At 43.6% G+C, this 12,150-nt stretch overlaps 1 protein-coding gene and 1 long non-coding RNA gene across 8 annotated transcripts in view; one reads left to right on the top strand and one right to left on the bottom strand.

Moving 5' to 3' along the window:
* Positions 1-12,150, bottom strand: part of ab (BTB/POZ-zinc finger protein abrupt) — a 45,033-nt gene that overhangs the window by 5,065 nt on the left and 27,818 nt on the right. The gene's annotated exons all lie outside the window — the stretch shown is intronic.
* LOC116651363 (uncharacterized) lies at positions 520-1,283 on the top strand. Of its 2 annotated transcripts, none has more exons than XR_004304332.2 (3): positions 520-603; positions 909-998; positions 1,072-1,283. It is a non-coding gene; the product is annotated as an uncharacterized lncRNA (long non-coding RNA). The 2 variants fall into 2 exon arrangements; XR_004304331.2 differs by having other exon boundaries at positions 520-835; positions 1,072-1,273.

The following is a 12,150-nucleotide window of genomic DNA, read 5'->3' as shown; positions in this document are numbered from 1 at the left end:
TGCAACATTTCTATACGTCCTGCCCAATTTTGCTTGCATGAGTTGAGTTTGTGTGTGTGTGTGTTCGTGTGTGCATTTGGGTGTGTTTGGATGTAGCTATGACCAAGTGTGACCACATTTTCATCCACTGACAGCGTTCAGGCATTGCAGCAGCAACAACAACCACAACAGCAGAACTGAATAATCCTCCTAACTGCATTACCAATTCGAATCCAATTTTTTTCTTTTGTTTATTTTTTTTTTTGCAATACCATATTTGTTATATAATTTGTTCAAATATCTCGATTTTAATGCGTTACTATTTATTAGAGAGTGCCAATTTGGTTGTTCTCGGTTTTTGTGCTTAAATTTGGTGGGAAAACATTCAGTTCTAACAGTTAAAATTGCTTTTACTACCCGTACACACACATTGATCGTCCAGTTATTGCCAATTCGGGTCTCTTAACTTAATTATTTTTATTAAGTACACATTGAGATGAGAGTCTATGTCTATATATATATATATTTTTTACACATAAGTACATACAGATTTGTATAACAGGCAGGCAAGCAATATATATGTATTTGGCAAACGGTTCAGTAACACGAATTAAAAAACAATAAGTAAAAATAATTTAAATTAAAATTATAAATGAGCTCTTAAATTATTACAAGCAAATAAATAAATTATGCTACATATTCGATAAGGCAGAGAAACTCACAAACATTTCAATTAATTTTTTTACGTACACTCGCAATATCTGATTTACCGGAAAATAATAAAATGTTTTTGTGTTCTGGTATAATCGGGATAGAATACTTTTTATGAGCCAGGATTTGACGTTTCTTGCTTTGAGTACAAAATTCTTCAATTTTCTCTGAGAGATTGAGTGCAAATAATATTCTTAACACTTTTTTATGTTCCTTAGGTATGTTATTAATCAAAAAACTACGATGGATTAGAAGCATATATTTTGAATACGCGATGAAAGCCATTGGTAGAATAAAGATAAAGACAGGTGGGTTGGTGTAGAAAGTCGAAAAGGCACGTCACATCGCGTGCCACGGAATCATTGTTTGATCTTCATACAGATATAAGTCTTTACATGACGTGCAAGCATACCATATAACCTTTGGTGTGGAGCTGGGCTTCTGCATACGTATTTGGATATCGTTTCAATATTCGATAATAATAAATATTTGAAAAATAAAACGCAATTAAATGTGTAGAAAATTGGCTGGGCGGTGGCAGCCCCAGGCGCATATTGAGTCATTTGATGGCCAGAGATTTGCATTGCACCCAAACACACTCATGGGCGTGTCTTTGGGTGGTCAGATATATGTAGATACACACATGGAAACCCATTTAGCTGGCCTGGCCATGACGCAAGAGCTCCAAAATGAAATCAAATTAAACAATTTACTTGTGCCTTTGTGCGTGACAACTCAAGGGAGAATGCAAACAAATTTGTTGCATACATAAATATATCAAGTGAAAAATATAATAAAATGGAATAGAATAAAATTGAAAATACAATATGCAATACCAGCTATATACCTGCCACCCCACTTCGCTACCAATTTATATATATATACATATATATAATATGCACATAATGCCCACTCGGGCTGCCACATCCTAGTTTTCTTATGAGCCACTCGATTGGCTGCAGCCAAAGATGACTCTACTAGCACTAGAAGTGTAGCTGGGCTGGGGCAAAGGTGGCTCGTGTTGCCCAACACCTTTGACCAGCCATGCAGATTTTGAATGTGTCGCATTTTAGGACATCCCAAGTGCATCTAAGTGTGCATGTGTGTGTGAGTGTGTGCGTCTGGGCTGCAAATGACAACGAAAGAAAAGACCGTTTTGTTGGCGGCGGGGTGGGGCATGGTTGGGTTCAGGTCAAATCAGGCGTAAGATTTTGAACCCGCTCTCCCTTCATCAACCGCTGCTTTTGCTGCAATTTTTGTGATGTTGTCTCTTAAAAGATTTGTCTACTAATGCTTGGCTCGTACAGGTGCTTAGATTCTCTTAGAATATATTTATCTGGTTAGATTTATGAACAGGTTGCAGTGTGCGTTGGCCTGTGCGTAATGCTTCGCCAGGTGCGTCTTTCGCTGTGCATATTTAATGAAATATAAAATGCAAACTTAATTTTCCCAATAGTTGTGCACATGCATGCTATTTTTGGTTATTTCATTTCATGCGGTTAGGCAATAGACAAAACTCATATTGGTAAAAGATGCGGCAAGCTCTCCGCCTTTCATTGGCCGTGCAAATTGACCAAGTTAATCACGTCAGACTAAAACAATATATGCATATGTATTAAGTGTCTGTATAGCTGTGTTCGTATCCTGTATCTGGGCCTAAATGACCTGGGCTTGGTAGCCCGCACTCATCAATTATATCCGCATGCGAGGGCGCCGCCAGTCGCTCGCCGCTTTGCTTAAGGTGTCTCGCAATGGCGCTGGGCACATTTATGTAAGACATTCCACACACAAATCTAGAACAATTGCATGTGGCACCCCCTGGTGCGAGGCTTAATGGCTATTTAAAGTTGCTTCGATTCAGGTTCAGATTCAGATTCAGACTTTGACTCGCATGTCGCGCCGCTGTTAGCGGCAATAGAAATTAGTTTTATTAAAGACAGACCACGAGTCGGATAACATTTCCTTTTGCGCTGGCCATTATTTTTAGACCCGCAGCCCGTTGCACGCTGCCCACCCGCAATCGCCCGCGGCACTATTGCTCCATTTTGCATTTGGAAAATGGACTTGGCCGCGCAAATAATGAATTTTTCTATATAAATCACCCGCGTCAATGGGCCTGGCCCATTGATATTATAGAGCGAGTGGAATGGGTAAGCACCTCAATGTGTAAACATTTCAGTCGCATTTCGCCTCTGTCCATGGCCAGCTGAAAGGGTTGCCAAAGGGGGTGTGTCCGTGTGCCGTAGGTGTGTTTAATAGTCATTTTTCGATGTCTTGCGATCGTTATCACCTCTGCTTATTATTAATATTATTATAATGAATTTTTTTTTGCTTGCAGCAAAATGGGAGTTCTGGCTGTAGTAATTTGTTTGCCTTTGTTCTTATTGGAATTTATTACTTAATAAGTTGAAATGTTTCTGACCATTTTATGATGGTACCACAACCCCCCGGTCGGGATTTTACTTTTCGAACAATTTTTACGAGCGCGCGCTCAGCAATTTTGTTGATTTTTAGTTTTGAACTGGACGCTGTATCGCAGCTTAATTTCAGAAAGTCTCAAAGATAATAAAACTATAAAAAGAGGTCAACATCTAGAAAGCGATCCTTCCAACGGCTAGAACGGGCTGGTAACGCTTTTATTAATTTTTATGGGCCCTCTCGTGCTTGTATAAGTTTATCAGAGAATTTGCAATAAAACACGTAATACATGCGCCTCAAGTATTGCGAAGGTTCCTGACAAATTGGCGACGCAGTTTTACGAGCGTCTACCCGGCACAGTTGTGATTGAATTATTGATAAAGTGATTACACTCCGCTGACTCTCTCAGGGCGTTTTCATAAGCGCTTAAACTGGACAGGCCGTAAAAATCGTTGACCGTATTCATTAGATGGCGAGCATTGAGTTAATTAACAGCACTGCAGCAAGTATCGTGGGGATGGGAGTGGAGGTCTGGTGTGGAATGGGATGGAGCAGCGGCTGAAGATTTATCGAATACCCATTTGAGATTGGGCCCACTGTCCAGATGTCAGGCAACACACGCCGGCACAATCCATCTCTGTATTTGTTTATCTTATGGCACATACGCCACAAAAAGAATGCTGTAAGTTTTGTTGCCGAGGGTTGGAAATGGAAATTCAAGTATATGTATGTCTGTAGGGTAGGGGGCGGAACTCGATTCTTCACATAGCTGGGCACGTACGGTGACGGTACAACCAAAGCCAAAAAAAAAAAAAAAAAAAAAAAAACAAAAAAAAAACAAATGTTGTTTAAACTTTGCAAACAAGTTTGCTTGTTTTTCTTTTGTGTTGCGTTATTTTCTTCGATGTGTATGTGTGTGTGGTGGCCCGTGGACTCGCATTTTCATAGATAGCATTCGAAATTGAAAGCGAAATTGTCGTTCAGCATGTGTGACAACAGCCCAGGAGCGGACAGAAGCATCACGAGCTGTGATATATTAACTGACATCGGGCCTAACTTCAAGACCGAGCGCAGCATCTTATGTGTATGTCGGGTGGTGTCCAAAATTGGAAGTGACAATGAATGCATATCCGAAACACAAACACCACACGCACACAGGAACATTAACACACAGACGCACACATACACGTTTGCCTTGCTGGATTAGTTTTGGTTAAGCATGGGCGTTATGCTCATGCAGTCAGTGTAATTAGGTTTATAGTGCATATATAGCATACTTTTTTGGGCACACATAAAGTAACATTTGATCAAATTATAGGGAAGTTCAATTGAAAATAACTGTATTCCAAACGTTAAGTATGTACTGGATCATGGCCCAATTTGACATAGCTTAGTATTATTTTTTCAAAGAGTATTTCTGTTTCGGCTTGCCCTGCATTCCTTATATACTGTGTTTGCTTTGGCCGCTTGGCGATTTGGCGCAACTTTTTTTTTTTTTTGTGGGTGACGAATGGCGATAATGCTGTTTGTTGTTTCAACTTTGAAATGAGAAAAGTTTGAGACGGGTCGACGAGCAGTCATAAGCCATGGCAAACGATTGAAAAATTGCATATGAATGTGAGGGGCGCACAGAAACAGTGCATAGTTTACGGGGCCAAAGGGTCGTGAAATATTTCGGCATACTTTCAAAAACCGCAAGTAAACGAAATTAGCCTGCTGCACACATATATATATTCGCAACACATAGTTGCTTAGTTTAAACCCTGCTTAGATGATGCCCTCTTGCGGTAATAAATTAGTCACGGCAGAGATGTGGGCCGAGAGAACAAAAGAGACAAGACACACACACACACACACAAGCAAACAAAATACACACTCGCATATACAGATGGACAAACAAACGGGAGCCACAACATAGAATGGGTGGACAGCTGTAGCCAGGACCAAAGGAAAAAGTTAAAAAGGATAAATCGCTTGTGTTCATCGCTCTTCGCACATAATAAATGTATCTTTTACTTGCGCAGCTCGAGAAGTTGCCCAGCGTCTCCTTTGCGTTGGCGTAAGTAACTTGGCCCCAAGTGAACCGCCCAACCACCCAAAATACACAACCGAAACGAAAGAGATGGGAAGAGAGAGAGAGAGCGAGACAGAGAGAGAGAGCGAAAGGCATAGAGGCGCCCATGTGTATGTGTAGTATATAAACTTAACAGCATTTGGCTATCTTTTAGCAATTGATGTATTACACATAAAAGTTTTCAGACCCCACACATCCTCGCCATGTACTCGAATTGCTATTCCTATTTCTATTGCGCTCTAAGAATGTGTGTGCGTGTGTGTGTGTGTGTGCGTTCGAGTGAGTGTATGTATGTACAAAACGTCGACGTCCAAGACATTCACAACGGCCACGTCCGCAAACAAAACGCACGCATACAATTACAAAACTGTTACACGTATGTGAGGAAAAAGGCAAGAACTACAAGGATATGGAGAGGAAGGGGTAGCAGTGGTCGGGTTGGGACAGGACAACGGGTTGGGAGTGCAAAGGAATATTGTAAACCGACTGCAAAATAAATACAAAAACTTTTAATGCCCTCGGCTGGCGTCGCAACCGTTGAAAAATGCCCTGCTTTCCCCTTACACACACACACACACACACACACACACTCGCACACATACATTCATGCGGCGGGGGAAGGGTGAGGTAAAGACAGACGGACAGACATTGAACGTCTTCGGACTCATTGCCACTTGTAAAAAGGAACTACATACAATGACACAAGCATAACAAACACATATACACAGCACACACACACACACGCACACATGCATGCCCACAAGCACGCACACATACATATACACGCATACACAAAACAGACAAGAAAATCGCACATTCACATATGCATGCGAGTCCTCGCCCTCGTCTGCGTCCTCGCCCATAACTCATCTATCAATTTTCACGTACTTGGGCCGCAGTTGCTCTGCCTCGGTACGGGTTTGAGTTGGGGTTTGCGTTCGGGTCTGGTTCTTAAGCCTGGACCTTAGAACTTGAAATGGGGCGTCTTATTGCCAAAATGTAGCCTTTTTCTTTTTCTCGCATAATGCACATTGGTTAGAAATTATAAAATTCAAAATATTTGGGAGTAGGCTTATTGCCAATAATATTATCTTCTGGAATTGGCTAAATATTGGGTCACAAATCTCATACAAAGTAGCTTTAAAATGTCAAAAAATACTTTATATTCAGGCTAGATCTTAAGAAAATCGTTATTTGAAGAACAAGTCAAAGCAAGGTACATTTTTTTTAAGGTGAAATAGCCACAACACTTTCGGTTGCCTATAAAACTGATCAATTTCCTGCAAAGGAGCTTGAACGGTGCCACTGTGCTGTGCTAGCGTAGCTGTAAGCCCGACTCCTTGGGCACTGTGTACTTAAAGTTTTCTCCTTTACGCACACTCGTGCACTCGCGTGAGTTTGAGTTTGAGTCCTGTGTAGTCTGCACAGAAGCAAATCCAATACAACACAACAGAAACGGGCAACAATGAGAGCTGACAGCCCCGAAATGTCATTCTATCTTGGTGGTCATTAGAACGGAGTCCCGTCTGGGCAGACCTTGGTTTGTTGGCAGTTTGTCGGCAACTCCCAGCCATCAGCTACTCCCCCGCATCCGCACAAGCACACACGCGCACGCCGACATTCACATGCAGACACACGCAGACTGCGACTAAAGATGTTGGTAACTGGCAAGCATTTGGTTCTTCGTCTTTGGCCAAGATTATCTCCTTTACTTTTGGTGGCAACAACTTTTTGTTGTCCTTGCCGGGTCTGCTACTCTTCAGCTCGTTGGCTCTGCCACACTGTTCAGTTCAGTTTGTGTTGTGTTTTGTGCGATAGTCGGTTTTTGGCTTGGTTCTGCATGAAGTATTTTACTCTTTGCCCATACACTCACTTACACAGACATATACACAAATACGCACACACAAACGCCGAGGGACCTATGGATATATTAACTTGGCTATTGTTTTTGTAGTCGTTGTTGGTTTTATTTTAACACGCCGCATGCAGCCCAGCTAGGCACATACAGATACTCACGCACACACACATAGATACCGGGAGGCGAGCCCTTATGTGTCTGTGTGTGTGTGTGTGCTATTGATGCGGCTAGTTTGATGTATTACCCCAAAAAACGAAATGTCTGTATCGCTTATGCGGGGCCAACACAGAATAGAAATGGGCATTTTGGCATTTCGATTTAGTTGCTCACACACACACACACACACATACACACACACACACATATATTTATATATATATATATACGAATGTGTAGAGAGACAAACGATGATTACGCCATCGGATGCTCTCATTCTCGCACACACACATACACACATATCCCGGGCTTTGGCTGCTTTCCTCTGGTCCCTGCTTTTTCGCCGTCTCGCTCATGCGGGCCTTTTTATGGGCATTTTGTATAATACATCATCGACAAACATGTTTGCAAAGTGTGTACGAATATTATATGGGAATATAACTGTTATTGTTGTTATTGTTGTTGTTGTTGTTGTTGTTGTTGTTACTGCTTTTTGCGCACGCTTTCGCTCTCGTGTTTGCCCCTACCCCCGTTACGGCTGGCCAGAGGGTCGCCGGGGTGGGGATTGGCCGCAGCAAGAACAATTGCAAGGACATGTGCGATGGATGCTGACGTTGACGCCAATGGTGTCGCTAATGGAATGGCAATGGAGCGAAGGGCGTTGGACGTTCAATGTTGGGCGATGCTTAGGCCGGTACGGCAACTATACGGTACGGCCATCTGCTGATGGGGTTGGATGGATGGACCATGTACGCCCGAAATGTATTCGCTTTGAATTATTTCCAAAAATATACGGCATCAGCGTCAAAGCCGAAGCCGACGTTGACGTTGACGTTGACGCTGGCAGCAAAAAAGTTTGCCCAAAAACTTGTTGTTGTGTTGGGTCGCCCATGTTGTGTGTGTGTGTGTGTGTGTGTGTCTGTGTGTGTGTTGTGTGCGTTTCGGTTAGTTTGGCGTACAGTTTTGTGAATTTGAATTAAATGTACATAGTTTTAGATTGCGTAATTCATTAGTACAGTCAGAGCATTGCTAGACCTAACCAACACCCAACAAATAGCGCCACACTGGGGCGCAAACCGCCCACTCCCACTCTCATACAGGGACTACAGACCATCCACAGCCTCCCGTCGACGCACACACGGGCAATGATGAACGATGTGGTCGTATGTGGTTAGCATAGGGTTGGGGTAATTTAGATGGGGAAAGGGTGCTTAGGATTTGTTACAGGCGGTGCGTACGCGCGCGTATGTGTGTGTGTGTGTGTGTGTAAGGGGGGCACACAAGTTTTGTTGGCCGGGACGTTTGCGGGCGTGACAAAAGCAAATAAGCATAGTTCTACTGAGTTTGGCATCATAGCTGATCCCTTGCGCATGGTGGTGAGAAATCGAACGCCAAGCTGCTCTTAGGTGAGCTACAGGCGTCCCAGATGGATCTATGCGGCTGAGTCCAGCTGGGCGCACTTCACTCAAAGCTCAGCGAAAGAGCAACGAAAGCAGCAATACCAAAAGATGAATTGCTCTACGGCTGCTGAAGGCAGCTAGCGTTAAAAGGAGTAAAGGTTTAAGGGGCTCCTATCCCACCACCTTCTTCTGACCGACCTTCTGTCGACTGTCCCGTCAGTCGAACACTTGCGCCGCACTATTTATGCTACAATTTATTACTTTATGAGCAGAAAGAGAGAGAGAGAGAGAGAGGTGAAATTCTCGTACAACTCGCTCATCTGTTCGCTCGTCCTTCCTGAGCGGTTGGGCCGGCAGACGCTTTGTTTACGGGCCAGCGATTGTATTTAACTTTTAGAGAAGCGGCCTGGGACGAAGGGGAACAACACTGAGAGCAATATTGGAATGGGGTGTGAATGAAATGCGATGGTAATGAATGTATGAATTTAGAACGCAACTGAAAACCGGCGAGACATTTGGGCGAGATAGTTTTTGCCCACTATCAGCCAGCAATGCCGATGCCAAGCATGGTAACAGTGGCAGGGCTGGGGCAGGAAATGAGTAGAGGAAGTTTTAGTTTCATATTCATTTGGAGGGTTTGCTGGGGTCGGTTCGGCATTGCACGGGTTTGGGGTTTCGGTTCGGTTTGAGCCAGAGCAGAGTCATTGCGATAGCGATGTTGCCACTGCGGTTGGCACCCGGCACGGGAGTGGGGTAAAATGTTGTAGTGCTGTCTCGCTTTGGCACTTGCGAGGCTGCCCCAAAGTGTGTGTGCATGTGCGTGCGTGTGTGTGTGTGTGTGTGTGTGTGTATTCGTTAGAAAGTTTGAATTGTATTGAAATTGTATTTTGTTAAAATTCATGTTTGTTATTGCTGCTGTTCGTGTTGTTGTTGTAGTTTAGACGTCGTTGGCCAACCATTTTGTCGGCCTGTCGCTCTGTGTGTGTACGCCTGACTGTGTGTGTCTGTGCGCCTGACTGTATGTGTCTGTGCGTTTTTGTATGTGTGTCTGTGGAAGTGGGCGACCGAGCGTATGAGTAATTTTATTTAACTGCTGGGCTTTGTATGTGTATGGGTTTATGCCTGCAGTTGTGTGTGTGTGTGTGTGTGTGTGCGTATAATTTTCTGGTAGCGTAACTAAAAACTCTTTTTCGACATATTTTCGTACACTGAAGAGCTATTGCTTGGGTGTGTATGTGTGTATAAATACTGCTCCTTAAATTTTGTGTGCGTATCTCTGCGCGTGTGAGTGTCGAGTGTCCAGCTAAATAAATCGCACAGCAAAATAAATACGGAAACAATAAATCAATAAGAAGACTGTGTGACTTATTTTAAAGAGCGCTTAATATCTAAAGTAGTAGCTTCTAGAACTTGTTTGTTAGTTGTGAGCATCTTAGCTAAAAGGATCACACAGAGCCAAATATTTAACAATTCAACTAGCACAATTCAAAGTAGAGCTCTCTACGAAACAGAATAATGTTTGAAAAATATATGGCACACTGTTTCGCTTCCATTGCCGGTCAACTGGGTTCGGGTCAGAGAGTTCATGAATCGTTGCCGCAAATATATCATCGACACGTTAGATTCACATATACAAGCGCACACAAGCACGCGCACACAAATGTATGTATTTGAATTGAGGTCCACAGGATTCGATCGCACAAATTGCTCATTGCTGAGGAAATATTTGCAATAAATTTAGTTTATGGCTTCGCCTGTTGGCACTCGCCTGACTGACACCCACACATACTGATTCTCACTCACACTCGCACCACCCATCTCCACACAGTTCGCATTCTGTTTAGGCGCGCTGTCAATGCCTGAATTATATGCGAGTGTGCGTGGATACTTAGAAATATTAAAATGCAGCACTCATCCCGTTTGATACCCTCCTCCCACCCGAGGTTGCCCTCAGTTCCGCCGCCCACCGCTGTGGTCAGTACGCACACATGGAATATATATATTCGCAGTGTTCTGTTCGATGAGGTAGATGGACCGTTCGGTTTATTGATGTAATATCCTTCAATTATTATGGATATTTGGCGAATTCCTGCGTATCCGTATATGCTGTGCTAATAGGAATGGGTTGAGGCTGCAGCGGTGGTAAGCTTTCACGGTGAAGAGCCCGAAGCGTATGACGCGGCTTAATTAACTGACCCTAAACTGAAACCCCCGCAAAATGCGCTGTCAACAATGTCTAAGGAGTGGGGAGGGGGTGGGGAAGATCTGAAGGAAATGAAATGCAAACAAACCATGTGTGCATGTGTGGGCTTGTGTGTGTGTGCGCGTGTGTGTGTGTGTGTGTGCGAAAAAGGATAAACCAAACGCAAAAGACAGCAACGAGCTCCCGAGACCTTCTCAAGTCGCTCGTCCAGAAACGGAAGGTTTCAGCTAAAGCTAAGAGTAACAGGAGGCAGAGGGAGAACAGCAACTACTTTCGCATGTGCGGCAATAATTCATCCATTAAAAGGGATATCAATGTTAGGCACTAAGAGAAGGGGAGGGCGGATGGTGCACAGAAATTGCTGGAGATGAAGACGAAGTAGCAACGGGGTCAAATGGAAAAGGCCGAGCGAAGCAGCCGTCGCTTGTTCTACCGTACAACTTCCGTTTGAAAACCGCACGCACACACACACACACACACACACACGGACAGGAGCACATGCTCACAAACTGGTAATACAATCGCCGGAATTTGAAGGTTGAACGTTTTGGGCGGCTGTACGGTTGCTCATCGCTTGCTTACGGCTATCAATGGGTTCGAAAGCGAGGCAAGTAGCACTCACAGCGACACATGTATCCATAGATACATATATATTCACACACTCGCACACACACACACAGCATCAGCTTTGTGTGATAAGCAAAAATACCGAAAGGTTGCATGCAAGAGCTCGTTTCAATGCTCGCAGCTCGGCTCTGTCACCGGCACGTGGCCAAAGAAGCTGGCAAAGATGGAGGAGGGCTTCAAATGGACTCAGTCGCACACACTTGCACTTGGACATGCGGCATCCATATGGATTTATGTAAATTCTATGCCCCAAAAATGACCTTTTTCCATGCGGCTGGCGCTGCCTAGTTCTGCTCGCCAGAGTACGGCGTATGTGGAATGGTTTGTGTCTTTGACTTTCGTAATATTTTGTAGAAATAAATTCGCATTTGAAACGGATTCGGATTCGTAAGCGAAATCCTTAAGCATAACACCGACGACACCAACATGTATATATCTATTTATATGTGTTGTGTATGCACGTGTGTATGTGGGTGTGTGTGTGTGTGTGCGAAAGACCACTTGAATTTAAAATACGACAACTGAAAGGGCTGTATAGCCCACACAGTCAACCCAAAACCCTGGGACGATCCCACCCCGAACCGAAACCGAATAGTTTTGAAAAGTTTTGCATTTGCCTGGGCTTTGTGTCTATATACCTAAAAGAGTCTGCGGTGTGTGTGTGTGTGCATGTTAAGCTCAAGTATCACAACAAAAATACAAAGCAAGCAGCAACAACAAATTT

Source organism: Drosophila virilis, chromosome 4 (genome assembly GCF_030788295.1).
Source record: "Drosophila virilis strain 15010-1051.87 chromosome 4, Dvir_AGI_RSII-ME, whole genome shotgun sequence".
NCBI classification, from domain to species: domain Eukaryota; kingdom Metazoa; phylum Arthropoda; class Insecta; order Diptera; family Drosophilidae; genus Drosophila; species Drosophila virilis.
Note: the sequence above shows the minus strand (reverse complement) of the source record. Positions and strands in the feature narration are given on the sequence as shown.